Genomic DNA, 20641 nt, shown 5'->3' on the forward strand with positions numbered 1-20641 from the left:
TAACAATTAAAGCTAGGGTTTTCCTTACACTATGCTCCCCCAGGGGAGTCTTACCTTTTTCCACATTTGGAGACTTTTTCTTGTTCCCAGAATTTTTCTCCAGAACTTCGGTTGCTCCCAATTTTCATTGGGAGGATTCCAGCAGAGCCCATATCTTTCTGGACTAAATGTAGTCCAGGGGTGCCCATTTGGGGTTCACCTGAGTCCTCCTGGCTTCCTTGGGGATCCAGAAGGCGTAGCAAAATGCTACCTTCTCTGGCCTTCATTTGCAAAACCTGGATGAGTCCCCAGTTGTAGTAGATGTCAAGAGAGGTTCAATTATTTGTGTATGGAAAGGCCAGGACTCAGAAATAATTTTGGGAAGGAAAAGAGAGTTAATTTATGACCAGCCAGGTTCAGGACCTTTCTGTTCAAAACCCAAGCCCTGAATAAGGTTTTTGAGTTCCTTTTATACAGATGAAGAGTTAAATAGTCTTTTGTTTCAGTGCTCAATAAGTTTGAATTAACACATATCCTCTACATTTTAGGTAAGCTTTTAGCATGAACTTCATACATTCCATGTAAGCTTTTAATACATTTGATTTGCATCCTTCCTGAATATTTAAAGTTTATAGAGTTTACATTGCTGAATTGTTCTTCCAGGCCTGGAGTTTTTGCCATGGTTACCAAGGGCAGGACTTCAGCTTTCATATAGCTCAGGTTATCTACAAAGAGATGAACAGCCCCTACCCACAGCCTATATCAGCATCAGTCGTTTATTAATGTTAAAATCCTGTGTGTTTTATGACAAAGTGGGATAGGGGGTCTGATTCTAATTAGCAGTTTACTGATTGGGCTAGAAGAAAGAACTTCAAAAGGACGTTTTAGTTTTGTGAGGTTCTGGTTTATGCTTGTTGTTCATTTTTATTCCATTACTACCTGAGAGATGTATGCATTCTCATGTTCCATTGGTAATGGCTTACAGGAAAGCTTATATTTATTTATTTTTTTAAGTTGCATGGTAACTTAATTTGGTGGAAAGTATGATTTATTAATCGTTTTTCTTTGAGATAATATAATCCAAACTGTCAGAAGTTCAGGATGATGGATAATAAAACAACTTGTTGTATATTGTGTTTATAAGGGTTCCCTAAAGTATTATAATTAACAAACATTATGTAAATTGCAAAAGCAGAAACTGTGAGGTTTGAGTAGTAATATGTTCCATTAAATTTCTCTGTGAGGTGTATGTTATGCATATAGTTAATTTTTATTCAAGAAAGACATACTCATTCTGTACTTTTTAAAGTAGGGAATAAAACATAGCCAAAGTCATTAGATCAATTAACTTATAAAAGGTTCTCATCTCCCAAAATTCTCCTAGCATTCTCTGTCAAGTTGAGTTAAGGAGGAAACATTTATGGGTATTAATTTGCATGTAAATGTGGACTTTAATTTTGTGTACCATCTGTTAAAGCCCCTCTAACAGGGACAAACAGTGGTGCCACTAGTGCATATTTTTACCATTTGGCAGAGTTACTGAAGCAACTAGACAGGTGCACCCAAGGGGGTTGAGTTCACACTAAAACCATTTCCACATCCCTCCCTCTTCAGATTTTAATTTTTGTCATCTCCACTTCCTGCTAATCCATTTCTTATATTGATCTATCTTAATAATGAGAGAGATTAAAATAAATGCTTTTTCTTTGAACTTCCCTTCCCCTTATGCACATTTAAAGGTGTAGAAGAACTGGAGTATTTCCTGGTCCCAAGACATGCTTAGACGGCAGTTTTGCTTACTCATGCTCCTGACCTGCCTCTCCCCTGCATTGCTGAATGTAAGTGGTTCCCATTTTAATCTCTACTGGGAAGTAAGCCCTCCTCCCTGTGTTTGGAATAGTTTGTACCTCACTTAAAGCAGTCATTTTGATATATGCTGTTACTAATGGAAACTTCTTATGGACAGGGATTACCTCTTGTTGATTTTGAGTTTCTACCTCAATTCCAGCACATAGCCTGGTGTTGTGCAGAAATAAGGTGCTTAATGTATATTGAAATAACTTGACTAAAAGGTTACTATTAACACTAGTATGTTCCAGGCCTTACTTGTGTAAACTGGTTGTTTCCTTTGTATCTTATGCAAACATTTCAATTATGATTATATCCTGCTGCCCCCACTAAACCATTTGAAGAAATTTTGCCTTCTTTCATTCAGATAGTTCCCTACAACCACTTAGCTCTAGCAAATGTGACTGCCTCCATGAAATGACTATCCCAAACTCTCTGCCCCTGAATATACTTTGCCAAACTGAAATGTGAATTCTCTGAATAAATTGGTCATGTCTGAAATAAGCAAATAAATAAACAGAAAACTATAAGTGCCCTAGGGGATATGAAGAAAAGGAACACTACTTCATTGTTGGTGGGAATGTAGAATGATGAAGCATTTGTGGAATCCAGTTTGGTAGTTCCTCAGGAAGCTAAATATAGAACTGTTGTATGATCCAACAAAGAACTGCTGATTGATCCAACAATTCCACTACTAGGAATATATTCAGATGGAATGAAAGCAGGGATGTGAATTGGCAATTGCACACCACTGTTCAAAGCAGCATTATTCACAATTGCTAAAGGGTGTAAAAAACCCAGTGTCCATCAATCAATGGATGGATAAACAAAATGTGGTCTATATATAAGATAGAAAACTATTCAGCTGTAAGATGACATGAAGTCATGATGCAAATGACAACATGAAGGAAATTTGAGGACTTTATCATGAGTAAAATAAGCCAGAAACATAAGGACAAATATTGTATAGTATCAGAAATATGAACTAATTATGATACGTAAACTCATGGAGTTAAAATCTAGAATATAGGTTGCTGAGAGATAGAATGAGGGTTGAGAAGGGGAACTAATGTTTAATATATAGAGAATATTTAATAAGGTTATTTTAAAAGTTTGCAAATATATAGAGTAGTTGGTAACACATTATAGTGAGTATAACTAATATTACTGATTTATAGATATAATTGTAAGTGAAGGGGTAGGCTAGGGAAATAAATGCCAGTTGAAAGAAAGATATATAATAACCTAGAGCCTTATAATGTACTCAGTGGTGGATGATAACTGGTTAATAGTACAAGTACAAGAATGTTCTTTTGTGAACTAGAGCAAATGAATGTCATTCTTACAAGGTGATAAAATATGGTGATATAAAGGAAAATGCAACTAGTATAACTTATGGACTATAGGTTATGGTAGTATTTTAACATTCTTGTATCAGAGGCAAAGAAGGTACTATATCAATATTAAGCATTAATAATAAGGAAGTAAATGGTATATGACACTTTTCCTTTTGGAGTGATGAAAACATTTGAGAAATGACAGTACATTTCCATGATGAAACTGAGAGCCACTGACTGTACACTTTGGATGGATTATTCATGGTATAGATGGTATAGGACTGTATAACATAGAGAACCCTGTGATGGTTTATGTACTATGGTTTACATTACAAATGTGAGTGAGAATGTTCCCTCATGAATTATAACAAATGTCCAATACATGGTGTTAATAGTAGGATGACTTATGGAAAAAATATACCAAATGTACACTATAGACTATAGGTAACAATATTTAGTATTTATTCATCATTTGGATGATATTCTTTCATCAATTGTAACAACTGTCCCACAGCATCAAGGTACTTTCATGTGGTGATGCATGGGAGTTCTGTATATTATGCATGTTTGTTTGTTTTTTTTGAAATGTCAACAATCTTTATTACGAAACTCCCGGCAGGGTTAACTCTAACCCAATGTTAACAGCAAAACAGCATCTCTAACAAGATCAAGCATGGAGGTGCAGACCTAATAAAACTGTTTCTTAAACAAAGAATAAAAACAAACATAAATATCTTTTTAAAAAGTAAAAATCTCCAGTGTTGCAGAAAAGCATGTCCCAAACTGATTGCAAACCATTAAAAAACCTGGCATTTGACTATCTCGCTGCATTCAAAACTCTTAACTCAGTATAAACATAAGGAAAAAAAAACACCTTTCTCCTCTTCCTTGTACAATTTCCACCATTTATTCTAAGCAACACCCAAAGAATAAGTATAAACAAGACCTATCTCATTTCTCTTGCGGCTGCCCATCTGCTAAGACTCACCAACCATTATTCCTTTGCAATTTTCACCTCTATTACTATCAAGAAATTGATCTCTAATTTCTGGGCCAGATTTCTGAAACCTTGGAAAATGTCATCCCTCTCTCCTTGAGGTCATGGGGACAGGTGTACCCGGCTGAGCATGTAAGGCAGGACTGGGCACAAAAAACCTTTCTAAATGAGAACACCAAACGCCTTATAACCTAAATCTTAATCTACCAGGGAGAAATAAGTAGCAGCAGGAACCAAACTGTGGCCATACTAAAAAGGTGCATATCTTCCCTTCCTTACCCTAAAGGCAAGGGAGATGAAGAAGGTTGAAAAGAGGAGTATTTGATCCAGTATTTGGCTTTGCAGAAGTTTCTTTGGCACCATATTGTAGGCCAAGGCCACACTGCAAAGAAAGCTCACCAGTCACAGGGCCAGTCTTTGCTGTTTCTGGCTGGATGGAGCTGCAGTAATACAGCAGCTGTGAGCTTAATGCAATTACTAGAGAAATTATTTTTTCAATTCAACTTCACAACTGATGAATATTTCAAAAGCAGCTCTTCAAAAAAACACCAATGGAGACCATCCCTCTTAGCTCAGGGTCACAGCTCCTTCCAATTGATGGGCTTCTTGCCAGACTTCTGCAGCAGCTCATTGGTTTTAGAAAAATGTCTACATCCAAAGAATCCTCTGTGTACCGACAACGGGAGGGATGAGCTGTCTGCAGCACGTGGGGCGGCTTCCTATCAATGGCACTGCCTTTTTTCTGAGCATAAGAGCCCCAGAGTAAGAAAACAAGGCCATTCAAGTTTTCATTTAACCAGGACACAACTGCATCAGTAAATTGCTCCCAACGTTTTTCCTTAAGAGAATTGGCTTGATGTGCCCAAACAGTGAGGACAGCTTTGAGGAGGAGAACACCCTGTTTGGCCCACGCAGATAAATCTCCATGACCAGGATGAACAAAACCATCTATGTCTGTAGACAGCTCCTTATACATGTTTTCCAAACGGGGTGGAGGTGGAACAGGTCTTTGAACACTAAAGCAGAGCCCATGAGCTTGACTGGGTCCACGATATGGATCCTGTCCAAGGATGACAACCTTCACATCTCTTACATCACACATCTGGGTCCACGTGAAGACTCGGTGTGGGGGTGGATAAACAGTATAATGTTTTCTTTCTTCTGAAACAAATCCCATTAGCTTTACGAAGGAAGGTTTCCCAAACTCTCTGCTGAGTTGCTTCTTCCAAGTCTCCCCGAAACCCACGGGCCCATTGCGGGCTGTGAGCCTCAGCAGGGCCTTGTTCCTCTGGATCCGGACCGACTGCTCGGGGCTCAGCGGCGAGGTGGGCGGCGTGTCCCACTCGCCTTCTTGGCGGGGCTGGCCTGCAAGCGGGGCCGACAGGCGCGCGTCCCCGGCTGCACGGTCCTCCCCCAGGCGCCAGCAGCTTCCGGATCAAGCCCAAAGGCGGTTTGCAGACAATCCCCATTCGTGCAACTCTCAGCCGAGAGGGTCAAGTGGGAGCGAACCCAGGCGGCGGGAAAAAGAACCCAGGGCTGAGCCTAGTTGGGGGGGGGGGGGGGGGCTGTAAGGGAGTCCCACGGGCTCCAGAGTCTGGAGAGGAGGGGGCCGACGTCTGGAGAGGAGGGGGCCAACGCACCGAGGTTCGCGCCCTGCGGGGCCCAGCGCGCGTAAGCGCCTGCGTGTTTGTTTTATAAGACGGAACCACTTCTAATTTTAAAAAATAATAATAGGAATAATAAAGTTATTACAAAGCTCAGTAAGCAAACCAATATGATACTAACACAGGACAGACATGTAGACCAATGGAATGGAATTGAAACATCAGAAATCTAACCTCAATTTTATGGCTGACTGATTTTTGATAATGGAGCAAAACCCACTCAATTGGTAAAGAAAAGTATGTTCAACAGATGGTGTTAGGAAAACTGCACTATCATTTACGGAAAAAAAGTTTCCTACCTTAGACTTTATAAGATTGAGGGGAAGTTGATGTGGCTGAAGCGATAGAGCTTCTACCTACCCTACGGGAGGACCTGGGTTTGATCCCTGGGGCCTCTTGGTGAAAAGGAAGAGAAAGCAGGCCTGTGTGGGGAGCCAGTGCCTGCATGAGTGCCCATGCAAGAGCCTGCATAAGCCAGTGTCCCACGCAAGTGAGTCACTCAACAAGATGATGATGCATCAAAGAGAGACAAGGGGAGAGTCAGGTGAAGTTCAGAGAAACCAGGAACTGCAGTGGCACGATTGACAGGGAACCTCTCTCCTAATCAGAGGTCTCCAGGTTTGAATCCTGGTGAATCCTAGAGGAAGGATAAAGAGGAGAAGACAACACAGACAGCAAAAACAGCAGGGGGGAAGAAGGGAAGGAGGGAATAAATAAATAAATCTTAAAAAAACTTAAAAGGGTGAAAGAATTAAATATAAGAGCCACAACTATTAAACTCAGAATAAAGGGTAGGGAATAATCTTCAGAGCACTATGTTAGACAATGGTTTCTTGGACTTTATACACAGAGCATAAGCTACAAAAGAAAAAAAAAAACTAGATAAAAAGGACCTCATGAAAATTAAAACTTTTGTGCCTCAAAGAACTTTACCATGAAAATAAAATGATACCCTACACAATGGGAGAAAAGATTTGAATATTTGCTGAATGTTCACAGCAGTACTATTCACGATTTCTGAAAGACTGAAGCAACCTAAGCATTTATCAATTGATGAATGATTAAACAAAATGTAGTGTACATATATATGCACAATGAATATTATTCAGCTGTGAGAGAGAATGAAGTCCTGATGACAACAGGGATGAACATGGAAGATACATTGAATGAAATAAGCCAGGCACAGGAGGACAAATAATGTATGATTTCATTGCTTTGAAACAATTAGAATAAGCAAACTCATAGAGACAGAATCTAGAATATAGGTTATTAGATGATAAGGTATGGATAGGGAACATGAAGTTAAGGCTTAAAATGCAAAATGGAACTAATTGGAATGATGAAAATTTTTTGGTAATGGATTGAGGTAACACTATCACAGCTTTGTCAAAGTAATTACCAGCACTGAAATATACATTTGATTTTGATTAAAAGAGAAAATGTTACATGTCATGTATGGTAAGAGAATAAAAATTAAAAATATATGTCCAAGGAGCTACACTACACAGTGAACCAGACAATTAACCATGGACTATAGACAAGAGTACAATTATAAAAATGTGCTATCATCAATTGCAACAAATGTTCGACACCAATGCAAGGCAATAATATGAGGGTAGTATGTGAGATTCCTGTATTTTATGCATGATTGTTCTGTAAACACACAACTTCTCTAAAAAAGGAAAAAGTAGTAAAAAAATATTGTAACAAAATTATTTACTACTGTAAGAAATTGAAATTCACATGAATTAGGATTTTAGAAAACTTGTGACCTCCACATGAGCATGGAAGTTTCTCAAAACTTAAAGACTTTTCTGATAGGATTCTTTGTGATATTCATAAATTTGAATTATTTGGGGATTGTATAATTATTAATTATATGATATATATAAATTTGATACATTTGAATTATATCAAATTGGGATGATATGAAATGCTCTGTGAACCAATATTTTCTAGGAAAAACTTCATGTATGAAAGCAGGCATGCTTGAAGGAACCATTCAAATGCCCAAGTTTCCAATGATTATAATATAACAGTGTGGAAAATTCATTAATATGGTTGCAGGTTACAAATTGCAAGTCTTTAGAAACTACCATTTGTTGAATTTTGATGTAGAATCACAAAAGAATAATGATGGTTATCTGAAAGTGGTATTAACATTAAAAATATTCCTTTCCTTTTTATTTCCTTTTGTAACATTGTTTCCTTTTGTACCAATATTTTTTGTACACATTCCTTTTGGGTGAGGCCACAGTTTTTTCATTTCCTTCAACCAAAAAAATCATGTTGCAAAGTTTGAGAGAAAAAAAATTAGAATCTAACTCTGTTCTATTAATCCAGGCACTAAAGAGGTTTTTCAAAATTGTAAAAGGGGATTTCTGCTTCTAAATATTTGATTTCTTATCTCTACTCTCTGAGCTTTTTGGCTGAATTTTATAATTTGTTTATGTTCTGTAGGGGTACCACACACACAAAAACAACAACAAAATAAAATCCTAGAGTAGAGAGAATCCAATCAACTGAATATACCCACCAAGATAAATATTTGCCTAGACACCAACAAAAATTTACAAGCCATACTAAGAAAATGGAAGACATGGTCCAGTCCAGTGAAGAAACTAAAAATCAAGATGGGATGCAGAACATGGAACAACTATTTAGAGTTGTCCAAACATCATGAATCAACTTAATGAAGTGAAGGAAGAGACCTTTCTATACATGACTCCTCTGATACTTTTACCAGACCTGTGGTTGGCACTTGGGTTGGTGTATACTCAGGAGACCTGAATCTCTGGACAGTCCATGTGAAAGCCAGGCCTTGAGCCTCAGCAAATTTGCAATTCCTACCCTCGGGCTTATTGGACTTACCCTGGCTAGCTAACAGGAAGGTGAATAAGGCCAACCACCACACCAGGAAGCCAAGAGTGCTTACAGCTGCAAGCAGGAGAATTGCATCCATATCCATGTGGAATCTAAGCCCCCTCTTGATGTAGAGGGGGACTGGACATAACCATCCCAGGGTCCAGAGGCTGGAGGAATAGAGTATGGATTAGAGTGGACTTACTGGTATTCTACTGGAGAACTATTGTGATTAGTATTGGAAGAAATTGTAGCATTGATATGGAGAAAGTGACCACAGTAGCTGCTGATCATAGGGAGAGGGAAGAAAAGATATGATGTGGGGGCATTTTCAGGATTTGGAGTTGTCTTGGGTGGTGCTACAGGGAAAGATGTTGGATATTATGTGTCCTGCCATGTCCCACTGGGTGGACTGGGGGAGAGTGTAGACCACAATGTAGGCCACATTCCATCTGGTTGCAGTAATGCTCCAAAATGTATTCACCAGGTGCAATGAATATGCCATGATGATGGAAGAGGTTGTTGATGTGAAAGAAGTGGGGTGAGAGTGGTGGTGGGGTATATGGGGACCTCATATTTTTTAATGTAACATTTAAAAGAAAATGAAGAAGAAAAAATTAAATTAAAAAAGAACAATAAAAATTAATATTAAGAAAACACTGGGAGGACATAGTGAAGAAATTGTAAACATACATAAAAAGTGGATATTATGGTGGTGAGTGGCACAATGCAAGAAATAAGAAATACACTGTAAGCACATAGCAGCAGATTTGAACAGGCAGAGGAAGGAATCAGTGATGTGGGAGACAGTACATCTGAAATCAGACAGATAGTAAAACAGGCAGATAAAAAGCTAGAAAAAATCCAGCAGGAACTCAGGGATTGGAATGACAACATGAAATGAACAAACATACACATTATAGACATCCCCAGAGGGAGAAGAAAAGGGAAAGGGGCAAAGGTGTGTTGTAGAAAATAATGGCTGAAAAATTACCAACCCTACTGAGGGACAAGAACATACATGTACCCAAACAGGTCAACTCCAAGACATGTACTTGTCAAATTAGTCAATATTCAATACAAAGAGAAAATACTGAAAGCAGCAAGAGAAAAGAGGTCCATTACATACAAGGGAAGGTTGATAAGATTAAGTGCTGATTTCTCATCTGAAACCACGGAGGCAAGAAGACAATGGTATGACCTAAAGTGCTGAAGAAAAAAGCTTCCAGCCAAGAACTCTTTATCCACCAAAGTTGATATTCGAAATTGAAGAAGAGTTCAAAATATTCACAGATAAAATGTAATTAAGAGAGTATGTCAATAAGAAACCTGCCTTTCAAAAATACTAAAATGAGTTGTCCAGGTTGAAAGCACAAAATAGAAGAAAGAGAGTTGGAGGAAAGTGTAAATTAAACTAAAAAATAAAAGAGAAATAAAAACATTATATGGCGTACATAAACCTAAAGAAAATATGGCTAATGTAAGAAATTCCTTTACAGTAATAGCATTGAATGTTAATGGATTAAACTCACCAGTCAAGAGATGCAGATTGGAAGAATGGATAAGGAAATTTGACCTGTCTATATGCTGTCTACTAGAAATCCACCTCAGACCAAGGGACGCAGGGAGGCCAAAAGTGAATGGTTGGAAAACACTTTTACATGCAAACAATAACCAAAAAACAGTGGGAGTAGCTATACTAATACCAGAAAAAATAGACTTTAAATGCAAAATTATTGTAAGAGATAAAGAAGGACACTATAGATATTAATAAAAGGGGTAATCTCTCAAGAAGAAAGAACGATCATAAAGTTTTATATAACTAACCAGGGCATCTCAAAATACATACAGCAAACTCTGGAAAAACTAAGTGGAGAAATAGATGTCTCTACAATTATAGTGGAGAATTTTAATACACCATTATCACCATTAGGTAAAATACCTCAACAAAGAATCAATAAAGAAACAAAGACCTTGAGTAATACATTAGAGGAACTGGAACTAATAGACATAAGACAGAACATTATACCCAAATACAATGGGATATACAATCTTCTCAAGTACACATGGATCATTCTCCATTAAAGAACACATGCTAAGCCCCAGAACAACTCTTAATGAATTCAGAAAGTTTGAAATTATGCAAAGTAATTTCTCTGACAACAATGGAATGAAACTGGAAATCAGTAAGGAGATAACCAGATTAGGCACAAATATATGGAAGTTAAACAACACAGTCTTAGACAATCAATGAGTCAAGGAGGAAATTGCAAATTGAAATCAGTAACAAACTTAAATGAAAATGACAAAACAATATATCAAAACCAATGGTGTGCAGCAAACACAGTGCTGAGAGGGAAATCATAGCCATAAATGCCTATATTAAAAAAAGAAGAGCTAAATTCAAAGACACAACTGCACTCCTGCAGGACCTAGAAAAAGAACAACAAACTAACCCCAAAGGAAGTATAAAGAAGGAAATAACAAAGGTCAGAGCAGAGATAAATGAAATTGAAAATAAGAAACCACTAGAAAACAAAATCAAAAGCTGGTTCTTTGAGAAGATTAATAAAATTGACAAACCCTTACCTAGACTAACAAAGAAAAAAGAGAGAAGATACAAATATATAAAATAAGAAATGAGGAAGGGGATAATGCCACTGACCCCATAGAAATAGTATCATAAGAGCATACTTTGAAAATTTTTATGCTAACAAGATGCTAAAAAAAAAAAGAAATTTTTTATGCTAACAACTTCCTTTAGAGGAAGTTGAAAAATTCCTAGAAACACACAAGCAGCCTAGGTTGACAAAGAAATTGATGGACTCAATAGACCAATCACAAGTAACAAGACTGAATTAGTCGTCAAACCCTCCCAAGTAAAAAGAGCCCAGGACCAGATGGCTTCACACGTGAATTCTACCAAATATTCTGGGAAGAACTAACACGAATCTTGCTTAAACTCTTCCAAAAAACAGAAGTGGAGGAACATTGCCTAACTCATTCCATAATGCCAACATCACCCTAATAGCAAAGCAAAACATAGATAACACAAGAAAGGAAAACCATAGACTGATCTCTCTAATGAACCTAGATGCTAATATCCTGAACACCATTTTTGCTAACTGTATTCAACAACACATCAAATGAATTATACACCATGACCAAGTGGGCTTCATCCCTGGTATGCAAGGATGGCTCAACATAAGAAAATCAATGTAATACACCACATAAACATCAAAAGGAAAAAAAAATCTCAGGATTATCTCTATAGATGCAGAAAAAGCATGACAAAATACAGCACCTTTTCCTGATAAAAACAACACAAAAGATAGGAATAGAAAGAAACTTCCTCAAAATGATAAGGGGTATATATGAAAAGCCTTCAGCTAATATCATATTCAATGGTGAAATCCTGAAAGCTTTCCCTCTAAGATTGGGAACAAGATAAGGATGTCCACTTACATTGCTCTTATTTAATATTATGTTAGAAGTACTTGCTCAAGTACTTGGGCAAGAAAAAGATATAAAAAGCATCCAAATTGTAAAGGAAGAAGTAAAATTATAACTATTTGCTGATGACATGGTCCTATACAAATAAAGCCCTGAGAACTCTACAACAAAGCTTCTAGAGCTTATAAAGGAGTTCAGTAAAGTAGCATGTTATAGGATTGATGTGCAAAAATCAGTAGCATTTTTGTACACCAATAATAAGGAATCTGAGGAGGAAATCAAGATAAAAATGCCATTTACAATACTAAAGGAATCAAATACCTACAAATAAATTTAACTAAAGATGTAAATGACTTTTATGCAGAAAACTATATAACACTTTCAAAGCAAATCAAAGAAGACTTAAATAAATGGAAGACTATTCCCTGTTCATGGACAGGAAAAAATAAACATCATTAAGATGTCTATCCTACCCAAACTGATATGCATATTTAACACAATCCCCCCCAAAATTACCACAGTATTTTTTACTGAACTGGAAAAACTAACTATGAAATATATTTGTAAGGGCAAGAAGTCCCAAATAGCCAAAGACATATTGAAAAAGAAAAATGAAATTGGAGGAGTTACACTACCTGACTTTAAAAGTACAAAACTACAGTGGTCAAAGTGATAGACAACATGGTCATGAGACCCCACTGAGACCTTGACCTTGAGGTCCCAGGTGGGATTCTTTCTGGAGCTGAGGATAGGCCCTGGATATTCCAAACAGGCCTCACTCTTGACCCCGCCGTTGGTGGAGTAACCAGTAAGAGCTGGGTAACCTCTCCTTAGCATTATCTAGAGAAGGAATAATTAATAGTTTAAAAGATGACCACACAGCCGAAACCTGCTGTCTCTGCCTAGAGGAGTCCGCGTTAAATCTCAGGGTAAAAATTTCTATTTCTCCCCCATTTTCTAAGAAATTCTTTCCTACTGGTCTTAAAAAAAAAGACACCACAGAGTTAAATGAAAAATGTATACATTTTTAGAAAAAAAAATAGAAAATATCGGGTCTCTGGGATTAAGTGAAAACTCTTGGATCTGACACCAAAAACACCATATGTAAAAGAAAAAAAGTAACAAATCAGTCCTCTTCAAAATTAAGAAAACAAAACAAAATATGTTCTCCCTGTAAAAGACCTATTAAGATTAAAACAACAAACAGTGGACTGGGGCAAAATATTTGAAAACCACATATCCAGTAAGGACCTTGATCTAGAAATATGTAGAAATTCTCGAAGGCTCAAGAAGAGAAAAATAGGCAATAATTCTTAGATACAGCCTAAAAGCAGTATCCATGAAAGAAAATATTGATAACTTGGGCTTTATTAAAATTAAAAACTGGGAAGCAGATTTGGTTCAAGCAATTGGGGTCCCTTCTACCATATAGGAGGTCCAGGGTTTGATGTCCCCAGTTTGATGTGACTGTAAGCTGGCCCATGTGGTGAGCTGACCCACTCAAAGTGTTGGCCAGCACAAAGTACTGCCCCATGCAGGAACACTGCCTCACACAGGAGTGTTGCCCCATGCAGGAATGCTGACCCATGCAGAGAGCTGGCACAGCAAGATGATGCAACAAAAAGAGACACAGAGGAGAGATGAGATGCAGCAGATCAGGTTGCTGAGGTGGTGCAAGAGAATGATTGCCTCTCTTCAACTCTGCAAAGTCCTGAGATGGTTTCTGGAGTTGCCTAATGAGAATACAAGCTGACACAGAAGAACACACAGCAAATGGACACAAAGCAGACAATGGGGTGGGGGAAAAGGGGATAAATAAATAAATAAATAAATCTTTAAAAAATTAAAAACTTCTTTTCTGCTTAAGATATAGGAAATGAAAGGACCACAGCAAAGAAAATGAAAAGACATGGACTGAAGAAAATATTTGCAAAATATGTATCTGATAAAGACTTGTATACAAAGTTTTAAAAGAATTCTTGAAAATCAACAATGAGGAAATAAATAGCACAATTTTAAAATGGGCAAAAGAGCTAAATAGATATCTCACCAAACAAGATAAAAGATAGAAAATAGATATATGTAAAGTTGCTCACCATCATATATCACTAGGAAATTGCAAATTAAAACAATGAGATACCATTAAATACCTGTAAGAATGGCTAAAATCCAGTACATCAATACTACCAAGTGCTGGTGAGGATGTGGAGCAACAGAAACTCTCATTAATTACTGGTGGGAATACAAAATGGTACAGCCACTTTAGAAAACCGTTTGGATGTTTCTTCTAAAAGTGCTAAACCTAGGGTTACTACATGATCCAGAAATCCAAATTTCTAAGAGCAGTTTCAAAAGTGTCAATAATTAAAGCTCCTGTTTGCTCATCTGATTGCATACTCCTTCCATTCCTAAAATCTGGACTGTCTTAGTTTCCAAGCTGCTATGACAAGTACCACACAAAGGATTGGCATAACAACAGGAATTTATTGGTGCATGATTTTCAGAAGCTAGGAGACTTGTTTCCTCCCAGGGTTAGTATCGTTCTAGCTGGCTTGCAACCCTTGGGGTTCCTTGGCTTCCCCATCATTGGCAATGTCCTCTACTTTTTCTTCTGGGTTCTGCTGACTTCCAGCAGCTACTCCACCATGGGGCTATTTCTTCATAAGGTCTCTAGTAAAGGATTAAGGCCCAAGCTCATTCAGTTGGATCACATCTTAACTACAGTAACAGCTTCAAAGGGCCTATTCAAAATGAGTTCACATCCACAGGGATGGATTAAGAATAAGAACATGATTTTTTCCCTTAGGTACCTAATTCAACCTACCATACTGTCACTCACACTATCCAAGGGCAATGGGTCTGTTCTGTGGAGTTGTAGCATGTGAATTTCCTTGGAAACTTTGTCATCTCCATTGAATGGAAATTTTTGTTATAGTTTAGTGCTGGTAAAAGAATAGCACATAGTGCATTAAAACTATAGAATTTCACAGGATGATAGAAAATGTCTTTTCCATTAAAATCTTATTTCTCATGTATTTGTATGAGATGTTTTTCTTGCATTATCTGGAACTACAGAACATACATACCCTGTTCTCTTCTAAGCTGTGCAGCTCTCTGTACTTCAAAAAAGATGCCTCTATAATGGAGAAGACATCTAATATGAAGATTCACATCCAAGTACCTATACTTTAGAGTTTCACTCTCCTATTCCTTCTCTTCAGACAAAATATAGGAATACTAGGACTAGAAAATTTATAAGTATTCGCTCATAACTAAACTTTATACTCTATAATTTATACTCTACAATTTTCAATATATACTTTATCTCCTAAGAATCTGCCTTCAAAAAGATTGACACCTTTCTCCTAATAAAAATGAAAATACAAAACTTATGGAACATTTGTGTTCGAAGTACTGCCCACATGTAGAGAAAAATAAGATTTTTGATGTATAATTTGTTTTTTCTCCCATTTTTCCACATCTTAGTCCAACAATAAAAAATTCTTATCCTGAGAACCCAGAAATACTTTTCAGTATAAAGAATAGGGAAAAAATGGTTCCAACTAAAGGTCATTTAAGTTGACCAGTAGTTACTTAGGGAATTGTATATGACAGTGAGAAAAAGATAGACATTGATTTAAGGAATATTTACTCTCAGATTTTTAAAAATATTAATATATTTTTATTATTTTTAAAAGATACTTAGATTACATAAAATGTTACATAAAAATTACAATGGATTCCTATATGCCCCACTCTCCATACCTCCCACCCTTCCCCACATTAACAGTTTATTTCATTAGTGTGGTACTTTCATTGCAATTGATGAACTCATTTTGGAACATTGCCCCTAAGCATGGATTATAGTTTACATTGTAGTTTACACTCTTTCCCACTCCATTCTGTAGGTTATGATCATATATATAATGACCTGTATCTGTCTTTGTAATGTCACCCAGGATAATTCTGAGTCCTGAAAATGCCCCCCTATTACACCTTTTTGTCCCTCTCCCTGCCTTCAGCACCTCAAGAGGCCACTGTCACATCAATGATCTAATTTCTTCCATTGCTAGAATCACAATAAGTCTATAGTAGAATACAAGTAGGTCCACTCTAGTCTGTAATAAAAGGGAAATCATATATGTGAAATATTCCAGTTGTCAAGAAGTGCCCAAGAGAATTTGAATAAGCTCTAAGTGCAGCTTTCAGCCCAGGAGAGGCCCTCTCTCTTTGACCTCACCCACTCCTATTCCCTTTTCCCCTTCCAGGATTTCAGGATGGGGAGGGATTTTTATTGTTAATGTGTCCCCATGAACCAACCTAGGTCTGGTGTATCCAGGAGAATAAAGAAGCCCCCAAACTAGTCAAGTCCTCATTTGACAGGAACAGCTTTAAGAACACAATACTGAGAAGATGGAAGGATTTTTAAAAATGTTTAAATGGTGCCTAGTTAATAAGACTATAATTTTGAAATGGGAATAGTTACCAAAATTTTACCTACTTAAATCATCCTTCTCTGTGCTTTTTAACCCTGTGCTTCTGCCTTCCTCCTATCTTGTCATCTTTTCTCTGCTGAGCACTTCTCCTTTCTCTTCTCTCATTTCTTCTTCATCCAAGTAATTGTTAAATGCATTCAATTCAAGTCAGTTAAATAGGATAAAGAAAGAAGCACCTTAGACTTCAGTGATCTGCAAAACATTTTGAGTTATCAAATTTAGGGATGTATTAGTTTTTCTATTGCTGCATTTAAAAATAAAAACTTAGTAGTTTTATACAGCACATAATATTAACTCAGAGTTTTTGTGAGTTAGTAGTTCAGGAACCAGTTGCCTGAGTCCTCTGCTTATGGACTCTTAATCAAGATGTCAATCAAAGTTCCTTCTCACTTGAGGGCTCTTCTGGGGAAGAATCTGCTCCCAGGTTCAATTAGTCTTGGGCAGAATTAATTCCCTTGCACTTGTAGGATTGGGGGCCCCAGCTGCTTGCTGACTTTCACTGGTTATTGCAATGCAGTGCAATGCAGTCCAGTTCAGTTCAATGAAGCTGCTTGCCTCTGTTCCTACAGCCCACCCACAGTTCCTGGCCATGTGGTCTTTTCAAACATGGCCACTACTTAAACAAGCAAAAAAGGGTCTCTAGAGCAAGATATCTATCAAGACAGTGATATAATGTAATGACAAGGATGACACCCCATCGCTGTCGACATGTTCTATTGGCTACAAGGAAGTCATAGATCCCACTTACATTCAAGGGTAAGGGATTCCATGGTCCTGAACACCAGGAGTGGGGATTATGGAAATCCACTAAAGAAATTCACTCTGCAGAAATAGCTATTTTCTTTTATTGCCTAAAAACATTGGATTTTAAATGTTTTCTTTCCTCAGAGTATCTGTAGTAGCACAAAAGAATTAACCTACTCATTAATTATTTCAAGGACTTGTACAATGTATTTCAAAATTAAAAGTTGATAAATAATATACACTGACACAAACTGATCATAACTCCCTTATGATGATCAAATCTGAGATGAGGGAAGTGGATTTGGCTCAACAGACAGAGCATCTGTCTACCACATGGAAGGTCCAGGGTTCAAACTCAGAGCCTCCTGACTCATGGTGAGCTGGCCCATGTGCAGTGCTGATGTGTGCAAGGAGTGCCCTGCCATGCAGGGGATCCTCATTCACAAGTAGTGTACCCCATAAAGAGCTGCCTGCATGAAAAAAGTGCAGCCTGCCCAGGAGTGGTGATGCACACACAGAGAGCTGATGCAGCAAGATCACGCACCAAAAAGAGGCACAGATTCCTGGTACCACTGACAAGAATACAAGTGGACACAGAAGAACACACAGTGAATGGACACAGAGCACAGACAATGTGGGGGGGGGGGGCAGGGTGGGGAGGAAGGGGAGAGAAATAAATTAAAAAAATAAATCCTAAAAAAATCTGAGATGAATAACTACAGAAAATAAAACTTTCATTTAGAACATGATGAAAGGATTTAATCAAGAAATATTATAGTTATTTTGCCTTAATTATTCTTTCTTTGCAAATCATAGAGTAGATGTGCAGTTATATCCCCTAAATGCAGCTCTGATTTATCTCCTTTTCCCCATCTTGTCTACTTCTCTTTATCCAGTTTCTCCCTACTGTATATACTTTGAACAGGCTGACAGTGATATTCCAGTTGAAAATCCAATTTTTCTTTCAGGAAAAAATCCAATTTTTCTGTAGCATGGCTTACAGAAGCTTCCACTATCTAGCCCCAGTCAGCATTTCCAGTCTTAGCCTGTGTTTCTCTCTGTCCAAACACACCTAACTAAACTTGATTGTCTCTAACTATACCATGTTTTTTGCACAATTATTTCTCTTTATATAAATGATCATTATATAATTTGTTCACAAGGCTACTTCTCATTCTCTTTATGTTGCTCACTTATGCAGCTATCAAGATCCAGCTGCAATATCAACTGCTTTGTGAAGTTGATCTTGGGTCTCCTAGGAATTAAAAAAATGAATCCTTATTCATATTGTACTTTAAAAGACATACATCACTCATCTATATTTTATTTATTTGTCAGTTCTCTAACTGGAATGTGAACTACTCACAATCAGAAACTTTATCTAATATTTCTTTCATTCCATGCACTTTCCATGCTGTCTGTTCCATGATGTATAGGCTTACTACTTGCTTATTAAGTCAATACTTTGTCTCCTACATATCTCAGATTAGTTGGGTTTATGAAACATAATGCATTTTTATAATTAAATTAATACATGTATCTTTATTTGGTCAAGTGTTATTTTTCATAATAAGAAAACTTAGATACTTCAATAAAAACTTTTTAAAAATTATTCAGTTATAAATTCAGATATAAATTCATCTAACATTTAATAGACACATACATGATGAAAATGCTGCTTAAACCCTGGGAACAAACTCAGGATCTAAATGGAAAGAGAGAAATATCCTTTCCAGAGAATGCTATATATGTCAGTATAGCACTCTCTGGAAAGGAGTGTGTGTGTGTGTGTGCGTGTGTTGTTTTCCAGCTAGGGTCATGACTGAGTCATCATTAGGTTAATTTCATCAAGCCACCTGATTGCCACGTGTGTCAGCCTTTTGCTCACCATACTTTGCTGTAAAATGAATTCTTTAGTAAGAACGTTATGTGAGATCCCATAATGGCAAATAAGGTATTCGGTAACTCCATATATAGTGATACTGTTAAAAAAAGCATTGCAGCTAAGGAATGCAAATCCATATCCAAAGTAAGGATCTATTTGAGAACAAATCAATAATGCTTCTATGTAATCAACCCACCACAAATTGTTGTTTGGTTCTATGAGGAATGGGCTGGAGGGTTCAACAATGATCTCTGTCCTTGACAAGTTGGGCACTCAGCTGGCCACTTGCTATCCAGGTGAATCTTCATGAGGATAGGTCTACATTGTTGAGTCTATTCATAACCTTGGTCCTTGACTCCATTGCTACATTGCTTGTAGGCCTATTGGGTAAGAACTGTGCAGAAGAAGGAATCTAATATTCACAGAAATGTTCACTTTGTCCACCTGGTCATTGAGAATATTGTCAGAAGTGGGATCCTTTGATATCATTTCCATGAGATGCAAATACCCTCACATTCTGTAACTGTTCCAAGAAATTCACCAACATAACTCTCCTGGACCTCCTTATCACCAACATTCTAATCACATTTCTTTCAAATCCATGAGAATTTGACTAAACCATTACCCACCTGTAAAATACATTCCTATCAATCCATGCTTCTGGTCATACATAGCTTCTGGTCAAAAGTTCACTTATGAATTGATCATCATAATTTTTAAACCCTGATTCTAATTAAGTGACTTTTGTTGAATCATTAATTAGTAAAATTGTTCAAAGTCTTGGTATGTTCCTTTCTCAATTTAAAGGCACACTAGTAATGAGCACTAATCTGGTAGACGCTATGAGAAAGATTTACAGCACATACCTGTACCAGTGTCCACAAAGGGATAAAGCCATCACTTTATTCAGAATTCCTAGTTTGTAAACAGGCTGAGTTTGACAGTTGTGGGGAGAAGGTGTCACTCTCTGATGTAGTATATCAAGACAGCTGTTTCTTATAATACCAATATTTTTTCAATATAAAAATTAACCAAAATTTTAATATACTGTCAATTTATTTCAGCCCCAGAGAAAAATATTATTAAGCATTTGTTGCAAAATATCATGAGGATGAAACAATTATTATGATCATCTTTGCCCTGCTGCATATTACAATAATTGTTCTAATGTGACTCTGCTGCTATGTACTACTGGTATACAAGAAATCAAGAAGTACAAGAATCTAAGGAAACCACTGTCTATGATCTGAGCTTCCTGCCACTATGAAGTAGGTCCACATCATTTTGTTTAATTCTTTTGGTTAAAATAATATATTTTTCATGATTTCAATCACTTATAATTTTTGAAATTTGTCTTATGACTCAAAATATACTCT

At 37.1% G+C, this 20641-nt stretch overlaps 1 pseudogene; it reads right to left on the minus strand.

Moving 5' to 3' along the window:
* Window positions 1-4138: 4138 nt before the first annotated feature.
* Window positions 4139-20163, minus strand: LOC101417271 (uracil-DNA glycosylase pseudogene; annotated as a pseudogene).
* Window positions 20164-20641: the final 478 nt, after the last annotated feature.

The sequence above is a fragment of the Dasypus novemcinctus genome, chromosome 22, assembly GCF_030445035.2.
Source record: "Dasypus novemcinctus isolate mDasNov1 chromosome 22, mDasNov1.1.hap2, whole genome shotgun sequence".
In the NCBI taxonomy this organism is placed as follows: Eukaryota; Metazoa; Chordata; class Mammalia; order Cingulata; family Dasypodidae; genus Dasypus; species Dasypus novemcinctus.